Source organism: Triticum urartu, chromosome 1A (genome assembly GCF_056163025.1).
Source record: "Triticum urartu cultivar PI428250 chromosome 1A, HENAU_Tu73, whole genome shotgun sequence".
NCBI classification, from domain to species: Eukaryota; Viridiplantae; Streptophyta; class Magnoliopsida; order Poales; family Poaceae; genus Triticum; species Triticum urartu.
Genome location: NC_141873.1, coordinates 534,245,096 through 534,263,290, shown reverse-complemented (window position 1 = coordinate 534,263,290; position 18,195 = coordinate 534,245,096). Strand labels below are relative to the sequence as shown.

The 18,195-nt window shown below is 40.4% G+C and overlaps 1 non-coding gene across 1 annotated transcript; it reads right to left on the bottom strand.

Moving 5' to 3' along the window:
• Positions 1 to 934: 934 nt before the first annotated feature.
• On the bottom strand, positions 935 to 1,006 carry TRNAK-UUU (transfer RNA lysine (anticodon UUU)). Its single transcript has one exon. It is a non-coding gene; the product is annotated as a tRNA-Lys (tRNA).
• Positions 1,007 to 18,195: the final 17,189 nt, after the last annotated feature.

The window sequence follows — 18,195 nt, the reverse complement described above, 5'->3', positions numbered from 1 at the left end:
CAAGTGGAGTTGTTTGTTCTGTTGGAGGAGGCGCCTGTAAAGGGGGCGTGCCAGTTGCAAGCTCGACAATAGCCCCACAGCTGCAAGTGCCGCACCCGATCGCAACTGCATATCCCCCAACATGGTCTCAACTGGACCTTTGTTTTGTCGGAGGGGATGCCGGGAGAGGGGGTAGGCCAGTAGCATGTCCGGCACTAGGCATGCAACTGCAAGTGTCGCACCCGACCGTAACTCCGGTTTTTCAACACGACCACAACTTAGTGTTGTTCTGCCAGTTTTTTATGAAAAATTTATTGCACGCCATATCTCAACTGTAACTGCAAGGGATACAAGTACCAGCAACTAGCCGCTCCCTACACCTTAATTATTTAGTGTTAGATGACTAGATATGGATGTATCTAGACACGTTTTAGTGTTAGATACATCCATATTTGGATAAATTTAAGATAAGTAATTTGAGATGGAGGGAGTATAAGGTTAGCAGAAAATTCCATGGGCAGGTTGTTGTTTCTACAGTGAATACTACTCCATTTGTCATATAGAACCACAAATAAAGAAAAAATGCTCAGAAACGCTAACTTGCGTTCATCATTGACATGTGGACAAGCCCAGGTCCAGTTTGAGACTTCAGAACTTACCTTTATCATGGTTAACTTTCCCTATGGTTCATCTGGAATGGACAACTGTTAATCCAACAACACGGACAAGAAAATGATTAGTGCCACTTTTGTCCGGTCAAAGAGACTTTAGCCAGGTTTGTATGGCAGGTTAATTCGTTGTGGTTTTGGTTTGAGGTGACCACCTCACACCACAGCTATGATGTTGTTTGAGGACTGTGAGATCAGCTGCATTTCGTTTAGTGTTAATTCTCTTGCTTTGAGGGGTAAAAAAATGCTCTTCTGTTTTGCGGAAAAACACTAAAAGAGAACACAAACGCCGACCGTGGGGATCGAACCCACGGCCACGTGGTTAAAAGCCACGCGCTCTACCACTGAGCTAGGTCGGCTCTGCGATGAACTTAATGTTAAATACATAAGATCATTTTAACCGACGCCAAAAACCACGCCATCGTCCAGAGAACTGACGTTTGGGGCACTTTGGATAAAAAATACTGCTCCAATAGATGCCCTATGTCAAGCTGACACGAAGATGGGAGTTGTTTGCCTCTAGGGTTGTCCAGAACACTACTTTTGCTTGCTACTTGTTTTTGCTTAACCTTGTGACCCGTTGCGTCAATGGCACAAGGCCGAATAGAACCGTGAAGTTGGGCTAATTATTTACGTACGTCTTTCGTGACTGATTCTACAACTTATCGATCCACCCCGCTTCGGATATGTCTTCTCTCTCCAATGTCAATGAGGTCGAGAAACACACTTATGGCCGACATACTTGATGCGGGTGCCCTTCCATGTTGCAGCGAAGTCGAAGTCGTCGAGCCGCGAGCGCGATGGATGATATACGACGACACTGCGAAGATCTGCAGGGTGCTTTGCTCTGTCATGTTTAGTTGTGCCGGCGACCTTGTATCTCTTGGCCTGGGTTAGCTGTTGGTCTTCTCTTTGGCTAGACCGAGGGACCTTCCCCCCCCCCCCCCCCTTGTTTCCTCTGTTTTCATCCACTGATCACTTGATCGCACATTGTTTTCCGCTTGCTTGCTGCTTAATCTGTGAAATGCCAGCGAACCCTGGATCTTTCAAGAAAAAATGATAGTGCTTTCAATTTTTTTTAAAGTGCACAAAGCATATCTAAAGGTTTTGTAGCCAGAAAATTCCATATCTGTCTTGCAAATACCTCATATTTTCGTACATAAAAATCACACCTTTTTTCTGCTCACACATAAGTTAATAAAAATATTAACAATTGTTTATTATCTGAAATTAAGAAACATATAGTGCCTAAAACATCCCAACCTAATACAAACACAAGATAAACACATGTCATTAGATCAAATTAACATCACAGTTCAACTTATGAATAATAAACAATTGTTAATATTTAAATAATTCTTACAACTTTATCGTAGCAGTTCACCACCCGTAGTTCCTTCCGACGCTTGCAACCGCTTAATTTCAGATAATAAACAACTTTGTATGGTGTCTTATAAATAATTATTACAACTTTGTATGGTGTCTTATGTGTTTGGATCATGGGTATCTTATATTCGGTGGCCAGCCGTTATAATCCTTTTGTGGTTATATATCTTCTTGATGCAGCTACATGATTATAAAGGTAACTTCATCGTAGACTAGAAGCCCCACATGATTGTTTTTCATGATCAGGTGTCTTGGACACCAGTACCCACTTTGTCCATCCTACTTTTTGCGGTGCTGGCAGGGGATACATTAATGCCTTGGACGGTTACTTCTTTCTGTTACCGAAAGGACAAATCCTGGGTCTAAGAAGCTGGTGCCAACATATTCTTCAAAGACCCAATTCTCCTTCATGTAAACATATGTTCGTCGACACATCAGCCCCTTCATCACCAAAATATGTAATCGACGATGATCAAGTCCTCCGAAGAAGGTTGTAAAGAAGTTCTAAAGATGGAGCTCATGTCGACTATGATACGCATTTGAGGCGAGTCAAATGTGTTGTGAGCCTCGTTTAAGCTAGGTTGCTGCTGATGGCAAGCGTGTAAATCATATAGTCAAATGCGGGATATCAAAATCCAATCAATAAGTACATCCGATCATATTTTCATCATGTTTGCTAATTAAATCTTGCTTGAACATTACAATTGTGTTGTTCTTCCAGGCGATAGTGGAGATGATTAATTAGGAATTTGTCGACGGAAGAAGAAGAGGCGACCGTGGAAGAGACCACACTTAAATGACTTCAAAAATGAAAAAAGGGTCCTTTTAGTTTTGTCCTTTTGTAGTGTACTTAATTTCAAATTTCTCGAGGAAGGAAGTTGGAATACGGAGTACAAGATGGTGAGGACGACACGTAAGTATCTGTACAACGATGGGAGGAGACCTGCATATATATGGACTCTCAAGTCAAGCTAGCTCAATCGTGCATCTTAATTCCACAGTTTCGATCCTAGGGTGTATGTTAGTTAGTTTAGTTTGTTATAAGGCAGCGTTGCACAACACGATTGTTTCCGAAGTTCTTTATTTGGTTTCTTGTCTTGATAAGCGCTAGTTAGGTTCTATAAGAATTCCCGGCAAAAAGAAATGTTCTATTAAGAATTAGGATACGTGGATTAGGGAACAATAAATTGATTCACATAAGTATTTATTTTAAACCTTTTTTAGTGAGCTTGGTTTTCAGCTAGTAATGGTGTGAGTTATGAACCGTGCTTGATTGCTCATTAAGATCAACAAGACATCTTAAGCACTTGTTGTCTTGGGTGTATAGCTTCCTTAATTTGTGATTTTTTTGTATAACCATATTTTTTTGTAATCCCTCCATTTTTATTTACTCTGCATATTAGGTTTGACTGAAGTCAAACTTCGTAAGTTCGATCAAATTTATAGAAAAAATATAAATATTTACCATAACAAATCTATATGATGTGAAAGTACATTCAATAATGATATTGATTTGTTATTGTATATGTTAATATTTTTGTTTATAAACTTTGTCAGAGTTTACAATGCTTGACTTTGACCAAAGTTAATACGCGAAATAAATAAAAACGAAGGGAGTATCGAATAACTGTTTGTACAAGAAAGTCAATGAATGCCTAACCCTCTTCTTCTTCCGTCACTATGCCTACCACTGAATATGTTACTCCCTCCGTTTTTATTTAGTTCGCATATTAGCTTTGGTCAAAGTCAAGCTTTATAAACTTTGACAAAGTATATAAACAAAAATATTAACATATATAATAACAAATCAATACCATTAGAATCATTATTGAATGTACTTTCACATCATATAGATTTGTTATGATAATGTTTATATTTTTTTTCTATAAACTTGGTCAAACTTTATGAAGTTTGACTTTAGTCAAACCTAATATGCAGAGTAAATAAAAATGGAGGGAGTACTACTTTTGTGTTTCGATGACAAAGCAATATCTGAAGTTCAATTGAGCTAGGCGTTCAAGGCGAGTCAAATGTGTTGGGACTTGGGAGAGTCGTCTATGGCTGGTGGCTATGGCAAGTGTGTAAATCAGACAGTCAAACGTAGATATCAAAATCCAGTCAAATAAGTACATTCGATCACATTTCCACCGTGTTTGCTAATTAAATCTTAGTTGAACGTTGAATACGATATTGTTCTTCCAGGTGATAGTGGGCAGGATTAGGCATTCGTGGGCGGAAGATTGGAAGAGGCCACACTGAAAGGACTTCAAAATTGAAGAAATGGTCTCTCAAGTCAAGCTTAGCTCGATCGTGCATGCTGCTTCATTCTACAGTTTCGTATATGCATGGTGTACGTTTGTTGATTCGATTGAGGCTGGCAGCGTCGCACGACGTACACGATGGTTTCCGAAGTCCTTAATTTGGTTTCTTGCGTTTTTTTTCTTCTGGTAGTCTATGATAAAAAACTTCCAACCCAAGTGGAAGAAGCATGCGAAGACAATTAAGAAGATGAGGAGATGATTCCCAGCCCAAGTGGCCGAAGAAGGCGACCATGTACATCGGGGCATGCAGGCTCAACTTGCACCGGAACCGTTTGTACACGCCACCAGCGGGAATTTTTAGTAGAAAATAGACATAATACTTCCTCGGTCCCAAAATAAGTGTCTCAACTTTATACTAACTCTAAAACAAAGTTATACTAAGTTCAAGACATTTATTTTGAGACGGAAGGAGTACAACGGATATAGGCTTGTTTTCAAATGAGCTGGGTGGCCATGGCCTAGGTTGACCCCTATGAAGCTCTGCCACTGCACGCCATGAGATGAGGGGGGGGGGGGGGGGGGGGGGGGGGGGGGGATGGACCAGTTTGGCCTTGCTCCTCTCACGCTAGGGTTACTCTTCGTCTTCCATCGGCATCGGCGCGTAGCCTTTGAGCCACATATGCACGGTGGATTGCAGCATTTGCCGGCGCGTAGCCTTTGAGCCACAAATGCACCATTACCAAAAAAGTCCTTTACCCTGCTTTACATATAATGCAACGAATCTCATACATCTAAACCATACAACATGACACCCAAAAGCATAGACCCAAAGCAAGATACAAAGGTGTCGAAGATCAGTTAAGCCAACTTGAAGCGAACAACAGATGTACAACAAGCCCCACTTCAAAGATGACAGAGCCCTCCACCGAGAACAAGCCAACGTGAAGAACTAAACTGACCGTCGATGAACCGTGAGCTCCAAGGTAGTGCCTTCAGGAAGGACACGACACTGGAGCGCCGCCACCAGCCGACCCAAAAGGATCAAGATTTTCATCCGGAGCAACACGAAGGATCCGGAGAGACTGCTACAGAGCCTACAAGAAGGGGACGATTCCCTCGGATGCCTCCACTGTCGGCTTGACTACGGTCAGACAAGGTATTCACCCCAGCATATCACTCTGAAAGTGCGTTATATCGACTAAGGGGGGGGGGGTGAATAGGCGATTTTTATGAATTCTTCACTGAGGAATTTGTGGGTGAGGAAATTCCTGAGTGAAGAACTACTTGCAGCGGAATAAGTACTCAGAAGTAAACATAACATAACATGAGCATGGTCTTCATGATGAAATGAAAACAAGCACATAGTACAGAAAGCGTAAACCCATGATAAACGGAATGAAGACAAACAGACTAAAGAAATTGAGCTGAGGAAATAGAGAAAGTCTTCAGTCAAAGTCTTCAAACAGATATGAACAAGCACACAACACAGAGATGAGGAAATAGAAGGGTTGAGGAATTGGAACCAGTTAGCTCGGTGATACGTCCATTTTGCATCATGCTTTTATATCAATATTTATTGCATTATGGGCTGTTATTACACATTATGTCACAATACTTATGCCTATTCTCTCTTATTTTACAAGGTTTACATAAAGAGGGAGAATGCCGGCAGCTGGGATTCTGAGCTGGAAAAGGAGCAAATATTAGAGACCTATTCTGCACAGCTTCAAAAGTCATGAAACTTCACGGAAGATGTTTTCCAAATATATAAAAAATACTGAGAGCAAGAACTTCACCAGGGGGGCCACACCCTGCCCACGAGGGTGGGGGCGCACCCTACCCCCTGGGCGCGCCCCCTACCTCGTGGGCCCCCTGGTGGACCTCCGGTGGCCATCTTCTGCTATATGGAGTCTTTCGATGGAAAAAAAAATCATAAGCCATCTTCTCGGACGAAACTCCGCCGCCACGAGGCGGAACCTTGGCGGAACCAATCTAGGGCTCCGGCGGAGCTGTTCTGCCGGGGAAACTTCCCTCCCGGAGGGGGAAATCATCACCATCGTCATCACCAATGCTCCTCTCATCGGGATAGGGCAATCTCCATCAACATCTTCATCAGCACCATCTCATCTCAAAACCATAGTTCATCTCTTGTATCCAATTCTTGTCTCCAAGACCGGGATTGGTGCTAGTAGGTTGCTAGTAGTGTTAATTACTCCTTGTAGTTGATGCTAGTTGGTTTAGTTGGTGGAAGATCATATGTTCAGATCCTATATTCATATTAATAACCCTCTGATTATGAACATGTTTATGCTTTGTGAGTAGTTACTTTTGTTCCTGAGGACATGGGAGAAGTCTTGCTATTAGTAGTCATGTGAATTTGGTATTCGTTTGATATTTTGATGAGATGTATGTTGTCTCTCCTCTAGTGCTGTTATGTGAATATCGACTACATGACACTTCACCATTATTTGGGCCTAGAGGAAGGCATTGGGAAGTAATAAGTAGATGATGGGTTGCTAGAGTGACAGAAGCTTAAACCCTAGTTTATGCGTTGCTTCGTAAGGGGCTGATTTGGATCCATATGTTTCATGCTATGGTTAGGTTTACCTTAATACTTTTGTTGTAGTTGCGGATGCTTGCAATAGAGGTTAATCATAAGTGGGATGCTTGTCCAAGTAAGGGAAGCACCCAAGCACCGGTCCACCCACATACCAAATTATCAAAGTACCGAACGCGAATCATATGAACGTGATGAAAACTAGCTTGAAGATATTCCCATGTGTCCTCGGGAGCGCTTTACATCATATAAGAGTTTGTCCAGGCTTGTCCTTTGCTACAAAAGGATTGGGCCACCTTGCTGCACTTTATTTATTTTTTGTTACTTGTTGCTCGTTACAAATTATCCTATCACAAAACTATCTGTTATCACTTATTTCAGTACTTGCAGAGAATACCTTGCTGGAAACCGCTTATCATTTCCTTCTGATCCTTGTTGGTTCGACACTCTTACTTATCAAAAGGACTATGATAGATCCCCTATACTTGTGGTTCATCAAGACTCTTTTCTAGCGCCGTTGCCGGGGAGTGAAGTGCCTTTGGTAGGTGGAATTTGGTAAGGAAAAACTTATATAGTGTGCTGAAATTTACTGTCACTTGTCACCATGGAAGGTAATCCTCTGAGGGGCTTGTTCGGGGTATCTTCACCCCGACCAGTAGAGTAAAGAGTTGCTCCTCAACCTATTGAACCTACTAAAAATGAAAATGAAAATGCTTGCTTTGAAGTTCCTGCGGGTATGATAGAAAAACGGCTAGCTAATCCTTTTTTAGGAGATGGAACGAAACATCCCGATGAACATCTGATATATGTGGATGAAGTTTGTGGATTATTTAAGCTTGCAGGTGTACTCGGAGATGTTGTTAAGAAGAAGGTCTTCCATTTATCTTTGGGGGGGGGGGATGCATCGACATGGTATAGGCTATGTGATGGTATGAGGTCTTGGAATTACAAACAATTGAAATTGGAATTTCATCAGAAATTTTATCTTATGCATCTTGTTCGTCGTGATCGCAATTACATATATAATTTTTGGCCTCGCGAAGGACAAAGCATCGCTCAAGCTTGGGGGAGGCTTAAATCAATGTTATATTCATGCCCCAATCATGAGCTCTCAAGAGAAATGATTATTCAAAATTTTTATGCTCGGCTTTCTGGTAACAATCGCACCATGCTTGATACTTCTTGTGCTGGCTCTTTTATGATGAAGACTATTGAATTCAAATGGGATTTATTGGAAAGAATTAAACGCAACTCTGAAGATTGGGACCTCGACAATGGTAAGGAGTCAGGTATGACACCTAGTTTTGATTGTGTTAAATCTTTTATGGATACCGATATTTTTTTTGTAAATTTAGCACTAAATATGGACTTGACTCTGAGATAGTAGCTTCTTTATGTGAATCTTTTGCTGCCTACGTTGATCTCCCCAAGGAGAAGTGGTTTAAATATCATCCTCCCATAGAAGTAAAAGTAGCTGCACCTATTAAAGTTGAAGAAAAGATTGTCACTTATAATGATCCTATTGTTCCTACTTCTTATGTTGATAAACCACCTTTCCCTGTTAGGATAAAGGATCATGCTAAAGCTTCAACTGTAGTTCGTAAAATCAATATTAAAACACATACACCTCCTGAGCAAGTTAAAGTTGAACCTAATATTGCTATTGTTAAAGATCTCTTGTCTGATAATATTGATGGGCATGTTATTTATTTCTGTGATGAAACTGCTAGAATTGCTAAACCCTGTGCTAAAGATAAACCTAGACCTGTGGTAGGCATGCCTGTTTATTTCTGTTAAAATAGGAGATCATTGTTATCATGGCTTATGTGATATGGGTGCCAGTGCTAGCGCAATACCTCATTCCTTATACAAAGAAAGTATGCATGAGATTGCACCTGCTGAAATAGAAGATATTGATGTCACAATTAAACTTGCAAATAGAGATACTATTTCACCAATGGGAATTATTAGAGATGTTGAAGTCTTGTGTGGGAAAACTAAATATCCTGCTGATTTTCTTGTTCTTGGTTCCCCACAAGATAGCTTTTGCCCCATTATATTTGGTAGACCCTTCTTAAACACTATTAATGCTACCATAGATTGCAAAAGAGATGTTGTTACTATCGATTTAGATGATATGACTCATGAATTTAATTTCTCTAAATTTAGTAGACAATACCGTGAAGAAGAATTACCTAGTAAGGATGAAATTATTGGTCTTGCTTCTATTGTCGTACCTCCTAGTGATCCTTTAGAACAATATTTGCTAGACCATGAAAATGACATGTTTATGAATGAAAGAAGGGAATTAGATGAAGTATTCTTTAAACATGAACCTATTCTGAAAAATAATTTACCTGTTGAAATCCTAGGGGATCCTCCTCCACCCAAGGGTGATCCCGTGTTTGAGCTTAAACCGTTACCTGATACTCTTAAATATGCTTATCTTGATGAGAAAAAGATATATCATGTTATTATTAGTGCTAACCTTTCAGAACATGAAGAAGAGAGATTATTGAAAACTCTGAAGAAGCACCGTGCTGCTATTGGGTATACTCTTGATGATCTTAAGGGCATTAGTCCCACTCTATGTCAACATAAAATTAATTTGGAAGAAGATGCTAAACCAGTTCGTGATTATCAACGCCGGCTGAATCCTAAAATGAAAGAAGTGGTAAGAAAGGAGATACTAAAGCTCCTTGAGGAAGGTATAATTTATCCCGTTGCTGATAGTCAGTGGGTAAGCCCTGTCCATTGTGTCCCTAAGAAGGGAGGTATTACTGTTGTTCCTAATGATAAAGGTGAATTGATTCCTCAAAGAATTATTACAGGTTATAGGATGGTAATTGATTTCTGTAAATTAAATAAGGCTACTAAAAAGATCATTACCCCTTACCTTTTATCGATCAAATGCTAGAAAGATTGTCCAAACATACACATTTTTGCTTTCTAGATGGTTATTCTGGTTTCTCTCAAATACCTGTGTCAGCCAAAGATCAATCAAATACTACTTTTACATGCCCTTTTGGTACTTTTGCTTATAGACGTATGCCTTTTGGTTTATATAATGCACCTGCTACCTTTCAAAGATGCATGATGGCTATATTCTCTGACTTTTGTGAAAAGATTTGTGAGGTTTTCATGGACGACTTTTCCATCTATGGATCTTCTTTTGATGATTGCTTGAGCAACCTTGATTGAGTTTTGCAGAGATGTGAAGAAAATAATCTTGTCTTGAATTGGGAAAAGTGCCACTTTATGGTTAATGAAGGTATTGTCTTGGGGCATAAAGTTTCTGAAAGAGGTATCAAAGTTGATAAAGCCAAGGTTGATGCTATTGAAAAGATGCCATGTCCCAAGGACATCAAAGGTATAAGAAGTTTCCTTGGTCATGTCTGATTTTATAGGAGGTTCATTAAGGACTTCTCAAAAATTTCTCGGCCTCTGACTAATTTATTACAAAAAGATATACCATTTGTTTTTGATGATGATTGTGTAGAAGCATTTGAAATACTTAAGAAAGCATTGATTTCTGCACTTATTGTTCAGCCACCTGATTGGAATTTACCCTTTGAAATTATGTGTGATGCTAGTGATTATGTTGTAGGTGCTGTTCTAGGACAAAGGGTTGATAAGAAACTAAATGTTATTCAATATGCTAGTAAAACCCTTGACAATGCTCAAAGAAATTATGCTACCACTGAAAAAGAATTCATAGTAGTTGTATTTGCTTGTGATAAGTTCAGACCTTATATTGTTGATTCTAAAGTAATTATTCACACTGATCATGCTGCTATTAAATATCTTATGGAAAAGAAAGATGCTAAACCTAGACTTATTAGATGAGTTCTCTTGCTACAAGAATTTGATTTGCATATTGTTGATAGAAAAGGAGCTGAGAACCCCGTTGCAGACAACTTGTCTAGGTTAGAAAATGTGCTTGATGACCCACTACCTATTGATGATAGCTTTCCTGATGAGCAATTAAATGTCATAAATGCTTCTCATACTGCTCCATGGTATGCTGATTATGCCAATTACATTGTTGCTAAGTTTATACCACCTAGTTTCACATACCAGCAAAAGAAAAAGTTCTTCTATGATTTGAGAAATTACTTTTTGGATGACCCACATCTTTATAAAGGAGTAGATGGTGTTATTAGACATTGTGTACCTGAGCATGAACAGGAACAGATCTTACGCAAGTGTCACTCCGAAGCTTATGGAGGACACCATGATGGAGATAGAACTGCACATAAGGTACCGCAATCCGGTATTTATTGACCTACTCTCTTCAAGGATGCCCGTAAGTTTGTCTTATCTTGTGATGAATGTCAAAGAATTGGTAATATTAGTAGACGTCAAGAAATGCCTATGAACTATTCACTTGTTATTGAACCATTTGATGTTTGGGGCTTTGACTATATGGGACCTTTTCCTTCCTCTAATGGTTATTGACACGTCTCCATCGTATCTACTTTTCCAAACACTTTTGCCCTTGTTTTGGATTCTAACTTGTATGATTTGAATGGAACTAACCCGGACTGATGTTGTTTTCAGCAGAATTGCCATGATGTTGTTTTATGTGCAGAAAACAAAAGTTCTCGGAATGACCTGAAACTCCACGGAATATCTTACAATAAATAATAAAAAATCCTCACCAAAGATGAAGACCAGGGGGCCCACACCCTTGCCACGAGGGTGGGGGGCGCGCCCCCTACCTCACGGGCCCCCTGGAGACCTCTCGACTCCAACTCGAACTCTATATAACTGCTTTCGGGGAGAAAAAAATAGAAGAGAAGAAATCATCGCGTTTTACGATACGGAGCCGCCGCCAAGCCCTAAAACCTCTCGGGAGGGCTGATCTGGAGTCCGTTCGGGGCTCCGGAGAGGGGGATTCGTCACCGTCGCCATCATCAACCATCCTCCATCACCAATTTCATGATGCTCACCGCCGTGCGTGAGTAATTCCATCGTAGGCTTGCTGGACGGTGATGGGTTGGATGAGATTTATCATGTAATCGAGTTAGTTTTGTTAGGGTTTGATCCCTAGTATCCACTATGTTCTGAGATTGATGTTGCTATGACTTTGCTATGCTTAATGCTTGTCACTAGGGCCCGAGTGCCATGATTTCAGATCTGAACCTATTATGTTTTCACCAATATATGAGAGTTCTAGATCCTATCTTGCAAGTCTATAGTCACCTATTATGTGTTATGATCCGTTAACCCCAAAGTGACAATAATCGAGATACTTACTGGTGATGACCGTAGTTTGAGGAGTTCATGTATTCACTATGTGCTAATGCTTTGTTCCGGTTCTCTATTAAAAGGAGGCCTTAATATCCCTTAGTTTCCATTAGGACCCCGCTGCCACGGGAGGGTAGGACAAAAGATGTCATGCAAGTTCTTTTCCATAAGCACGTATGACTATATTCGGAATACATGCCTACATTACATTGACGAATTGGAGCTAGTTCTGTGTCACCCTATGTTATGACTGTTACATGATGAACCCCATCCGCCATAATTATCCATCATTGATCCAATGCCCACGAGCTTTCCATATACTGGTTTATGGTTATTTACTTTCCCGTTGCTATTGTTACAATCACTACAAAATACCAAAAACATTACTTTGCTTTCGTTACTCTTTTGTTACCGTTACCATCACTATCATATTACTTTGCTACTAAACACTTTGCTGCAGATATTAAGTTTCCAGGTGTGGTTGAATTGACAACTCAGCTGCTAATACTTGAGAATATTCTTTGGCTCCCCTTGTGTCGAATCAATAAATTTGGGTTGAATACTCTACCCTCGAAAGCTGTTGCGATCCCCTATACTTGTGGGTTATCAAGACTAATTTCTGGCACCGTTGTCGGGGAGCATAGCTCTATTATTTGAGTCACTTGGGATTTATATCTGCTGGACACTATGAATAATTTGAAAGACGATAAGACAACAATTTATCCCTCAACTATGAGGGGAGGTAAGGAACTGCCATCTACCTCTGCACTTGATTCACCTTCTGTTTTGAGTAAGCTTGCGACACCCACACCTGCTTCTGCTATTCGTTCTGATATGTCGCATGTTATTGATGATGCTACTTCTGCTATACATGATACTTATGATAAAACTGCCTCTATGCCTGATACTACTATGCCACTTAGTGATTTTCTCGAGGAACGACTTGCTAGGGCTAGAGAGATTGAAAATATTGAATCTGATTATGAGGATGAAAGTGATGATGAAGAATCACTTGTTATTCCTAAGGGTTATTTATTTGATCAAGAAGCTTCTTTAGCTATTTTAGCTTGCAAAGATAGATATGAACTCAAAAGGTTATTAGCTAAATGGAATAAGCAATCTCTAAATGCTAGGATGAGACCTGATCCTGCTTTTGCTACTTCACCTATCTGTGTTACTAATAAGGATTATGAATTCTCTGTTGATCCTGATATAATTACTTTGGTTGAATCTGATCCTTTTCATGGCTATGAATCTGAAACTGTTGTGGCACATCTTACTAAATTAAATGATATAGCCACCCTGTTCACTAGTGATGAGAGATCTCGCTACTTTTATATCCTTAAAATATTTCCGTTCTCATTAAAGGGTGATGCTAAGATATGGTTTAATTCTCTTGATCCTGGTTGTGTGCGTAGTCCCTAGGATATGATCTATTACTTCTCTGCTAAATATTTCCCTGCTCATAAGAAACAAGCTGCTTTAAAGGAAATATACAACTTTGTGCAAATTAAAGAAGAGAGTCTCCCACAAGCTTGGGGGAGGCTTCTCAAGTTACTTAATGCTTTGCCTGATCATCCTCTTAAGAAAAATGAAATACTTGATATCTTTTATAATGGACTAATCGATGCCTCCAGAGATTACCTGGATAGTTGTGCTGGTTCTGTTTTCAGGGAAAGAACACCAGATGAAGCTGAAATATTATTGAATAATATGTTGAGAAATGAAAATAATTGGGCACCTCCTGAGCCAGCTCCTGCTCCAATTAATGATCCTATTCCTAAACCAACTCCGAAGAAGAGAGGTGTTCTATTTCTCAGTCTCGAAGATATGCAAGAGGCAAAGAAATCTATGAAAGAAAAAGGTATTAAAGCTGAAGATGTTAAGAATTTACCTCCTATTGAAGAAATACATGGTCTTAATTTACCGCCTATTGAAGAAACATATGATCTTGATCCTTTATTTATTGAAGAACCTCCAGACCCCGATAACCCGACACATGTAGTAAAGGTAAATTCTCTCTATAGATATGATAAAGCTGAAATCCCATTTACTAAAATTGCTAGCCCATGCTTAGATGAGTTTGATAAATTTATGGCTAAGCAAGAAGACTTTAATGCTTATTTTGGTAGACAATTAAAATACAATTCAAATATGCTTGGACACTTGGGTGATTATATGGCTAATGTCAAAGGTGAACTTAAACTTATTAGTAAACATGCTTCCATGGTTACCACTCAAGTAGAACAAGTACTTAAAGCTCAAAAGTAATTGCTCAATGAGATGAATAGTAAGAAAAATGATTATGCTGTTAAAGTGGCTACTAGAACTGGTAGAATGACTCAGGAACCTTTGTATCCTGAAGGCCACCCTAAGAGAATTGAGCAATATTCTCAGAGAAATAATATTGATGCACCTAGTTCTTCTAAAAAGAAGAAAAAGAAAAATGATAGAACTGTGCAAACATCTAGTGAACCTATTGCTAAACCGCCTGATAATCCAAATGATATCTCTATGTCTGATGCTGAAACACAGTCTGGCAATGAACATGAACCTAATGAAAATGTTAATGATGATGTTCATAATAATGCTCAACCTAGTAATGATAATGATGTAGAAATTGAACCTGCTGTTGATCTTGATAACCCACAATCAAAGAATCAACGTTATGATAAGAAAGACTTTGTTGCTAGGAAACATGGTAAAGAAAGAGAGCCTTGGGTTCAGAAACCCATGCCTTTTCCTCCCAAACCATCCAAGAAAAAGGATGATGAGGATTTTGAGCGCTTTGCTGAAATGATTAGACCTATCTTTTTGCGTACGCGATTAACTGATATGCTCAAAACCAATCCTTATGCTAAGTATATGAAAGATATTATTACAAATAAAAGAAAAATACTAGAAGCTGAAATTTCCACCATGCTTGCTAATTATACTTTTAAGGGTGGACTACCTAAGAAACTTGGAGATCCAGGAGTACCTACTATATCGTGCTCCATTAAAAGAAACTATGTTAAAACTGCTTTATGTGATCTTGGAGCCGGTGTTAGTGTTATGCCTCTCTCTTTATATCATAGACTTGATTTGAATAAGTTGACACCTACTGAAATATCTTTGCAAATGGCTGATAAATCAACTGCTATACCTATTGGTATTTGTGAGGATGTGCCTGTTGTGGTTGCAAACGTTACTATTTTAACGGACTTTGTTATTCTTGATATTCCCGAGGACGATAGTATGTCTATTATTCTTGGAAGACCTTTTCTTAATACTGCAGGGGCTGTTATTGATTGCAACAAAGGCAATGTCACTTTTCATGTTAATGGGAATGAGCATCCGATACACTTTCCGAGGAAACAACCTCAAGTTCATAGTATCAATTCTATCGGAAAAATTCCATCAATTATATTTGGAGGTTTTGAATTTCCTCTTCCTACTGTCAAGAAGAAATATGATATTCTTATTATTGGGGATATGCATATCCCCGTTGAGGTAACCTAGTGTTATTCGAAATTTCTCCAGTTTCATGTTAATCGGAATGAGTTTGTTAACAAGACTTGATCAACCTTGTTAGTGGATTCCTTTTGACGAGCATGAGATGGATGAAACTAGAAGCACAACCTTGTGTACCCTCTCTATACTTTCTGTTATTTAGTTGAAATAAAGTAAAAATAAATAATTTTCTGTCTGTTATCTGATTATCCATGCAATATAAAAATACCTCGAAAATAAAAGTTCTCCAAATGCCCTGAAAATTAAATATGATTTTTTTCTAGAATATTTGAGGATTTATGGAACAAAGAACACACCAGGGGGGCCAACCACCATGCCACGAGGGTGGAGGGCGCGCCCACCCCCCTAGGGCGTGCCCCTGCCTCATGGGCCCATGGTGGCCCTCCTCCACTTATTCCTGCACCCATCCTCTTCTTCCTCATCACAGTACGACCCCAACAACTATTATTATGGATATCAGTGAAGGAAATATGCCCTAGAGGCAATAATAAAGTTATTTATTTCCTTATATCATGATAAATGTTTATTATTCATGCTAGAATTGTATTAACCGGAAACATAATACATGTGTGAATACATAGACAAACAGAGTGTCACTAGTATGCCTCTACTTGACTAGCTCGTTAATCAAAGATGGTTATGTTTCCTAACCATGGACAAAAGAGTTGTTATTTGATTAACGAGATCACATCATTAGTTGAATGATCTGATTGACATGACCCATTCCATTAGCTTAGCACCCGATCGTTTAGTATGTTGATATTGCTTTCTTCATGACTTATACATGTTCCTATGACTATGAGATTATGCAACTCCCGTTTGCCGGAGGAACACTTTGGGTGCTACCAAACATCACAACGTAACTGGGTGATTATAAAGGAGCACTACAGGTGTCTCCAAAGGTACATGTTGGGTTGGCGTATTTCGAGATTAGGATTTGTCACTCCGATTGTCGGAGAGGTATCTCTGGGCCCTCTCGGTAATGCACATCACATAAGCCTTGCAAGCATTATAACTAATATGCTAGTTGTGAGATGATGTATTACGGAACGAGTAAATAGACTTGCCGGTAACGAGATTGAACTAGGTATTGGATACCGACGATCGAATCTCGGGCAAGTAACATACCAATGACAAAGGGAACAACGTATACTGTTATGCGGTCTGACCGATAAAGATCTTCGTAGAATATGTAGGAGCCAATATGAGCATCCAGGTCCCGCTATTGGTTATTGACCGGAGACGTGTCTCGGTCATGTCTACATTGTTCTCGAACCGTAGGGTCCGCACGCTTAAGGTTTCGATGACAGTTATATTATGAGTTTATGAGTTTTGATGTACCGAAGGAGTTCGGAGTCCCGGATGAGATCGGGGACATGACGAGGAGTCTCGAAATGGTCGAGACGTAAAAATCGATATATTGGACGACTATATTCGGACATCGGAAAGGTTCCGAGTGATTCGAGTATTTTTCGGAGTACCGGGTAGTTACGGGAGAAGCAATGGGCCTTGATGGGCTTTAGTGGGAAGAGGAGAAAGGGCCAAGGGGCTGCTGCGCCCCCCTCCCCTTTGGTCCTAATTGGACTAGGGAAAAGGGGGCCGGCCACCTCTCCTTCTCCTCCACTTCCTTCTCCCTTCCTCCCCTCTTGGTGGACTCCTACTAGGACTTGGAGTCCTAGTAGGACTCCACATCCTGGCCGCACCAAGTGCCTTGGCCGGCCTCCCCCCTTGCTCCTTTATATACGGGGGCAGGGGGGCACCCTAGAACACACAAGTTGATCCTCGTGATCATTCCTTAGCCGTGTGCGGTGCCCCCCTCCACCATATTCCATCTCGGTCATATCGTTGTAGTGCTTAGGTGAAGCCCTGCGTCGGTAGAACATCATCATCGTCACCACGCCGTTGTGCTGACGGAACTCATCCCCAAAGCTTTGCTGGATCGGAGCCGGGGATCGTCATCGAGCTGAACGTGTGCTAAGAACTCGGAGGTGCCGGAGTAACGGTGCTTGGATCGGTCGGATCGGGAAGGCGCACGACTACTTCCTCTACGTTGTGTCAACGCTTCCGTTGCGATCTACAAGGGTACGTAGATCATACTCTCCCCTCTCGTTGCTATGCATCACCATGATCTTGTGTGTGCGTAGGAATTTTTTTGAAATTACTACGAATCCCAACAGTGGCATCCGAGCCTAGGTTTTATATGTTGATGTTATATGCACGAGTAGAACACAAGTGAGTTGTGGGCGATATAAGTCATACTGCTTACCAGCATGTCATACTTTGGTTCGGCGTATTGTTGGACGAGGCGACCCGGACCGACATTACGCGTACGCTTACGCGAGACCGGTTCTCCCGACGTGCTTTGCACATAGGTGGCTTGCGGGCGACAGTCTCTCCAACTTTAGTTGAACCGAGTGTGGCTACGCCCGGTCCTTGCGAAGGTTAAAACAACACCAACTTGACAAACTATCGTTGTGGTTTTGATGCATAGGTAAGATTGGTTCTTGCTTAAAGCTCGTAGCAGCCACGTAAAACTTGCAACAACAAAGTAGAGGACGTCTAACTTGTTTTTGCAGGGCAT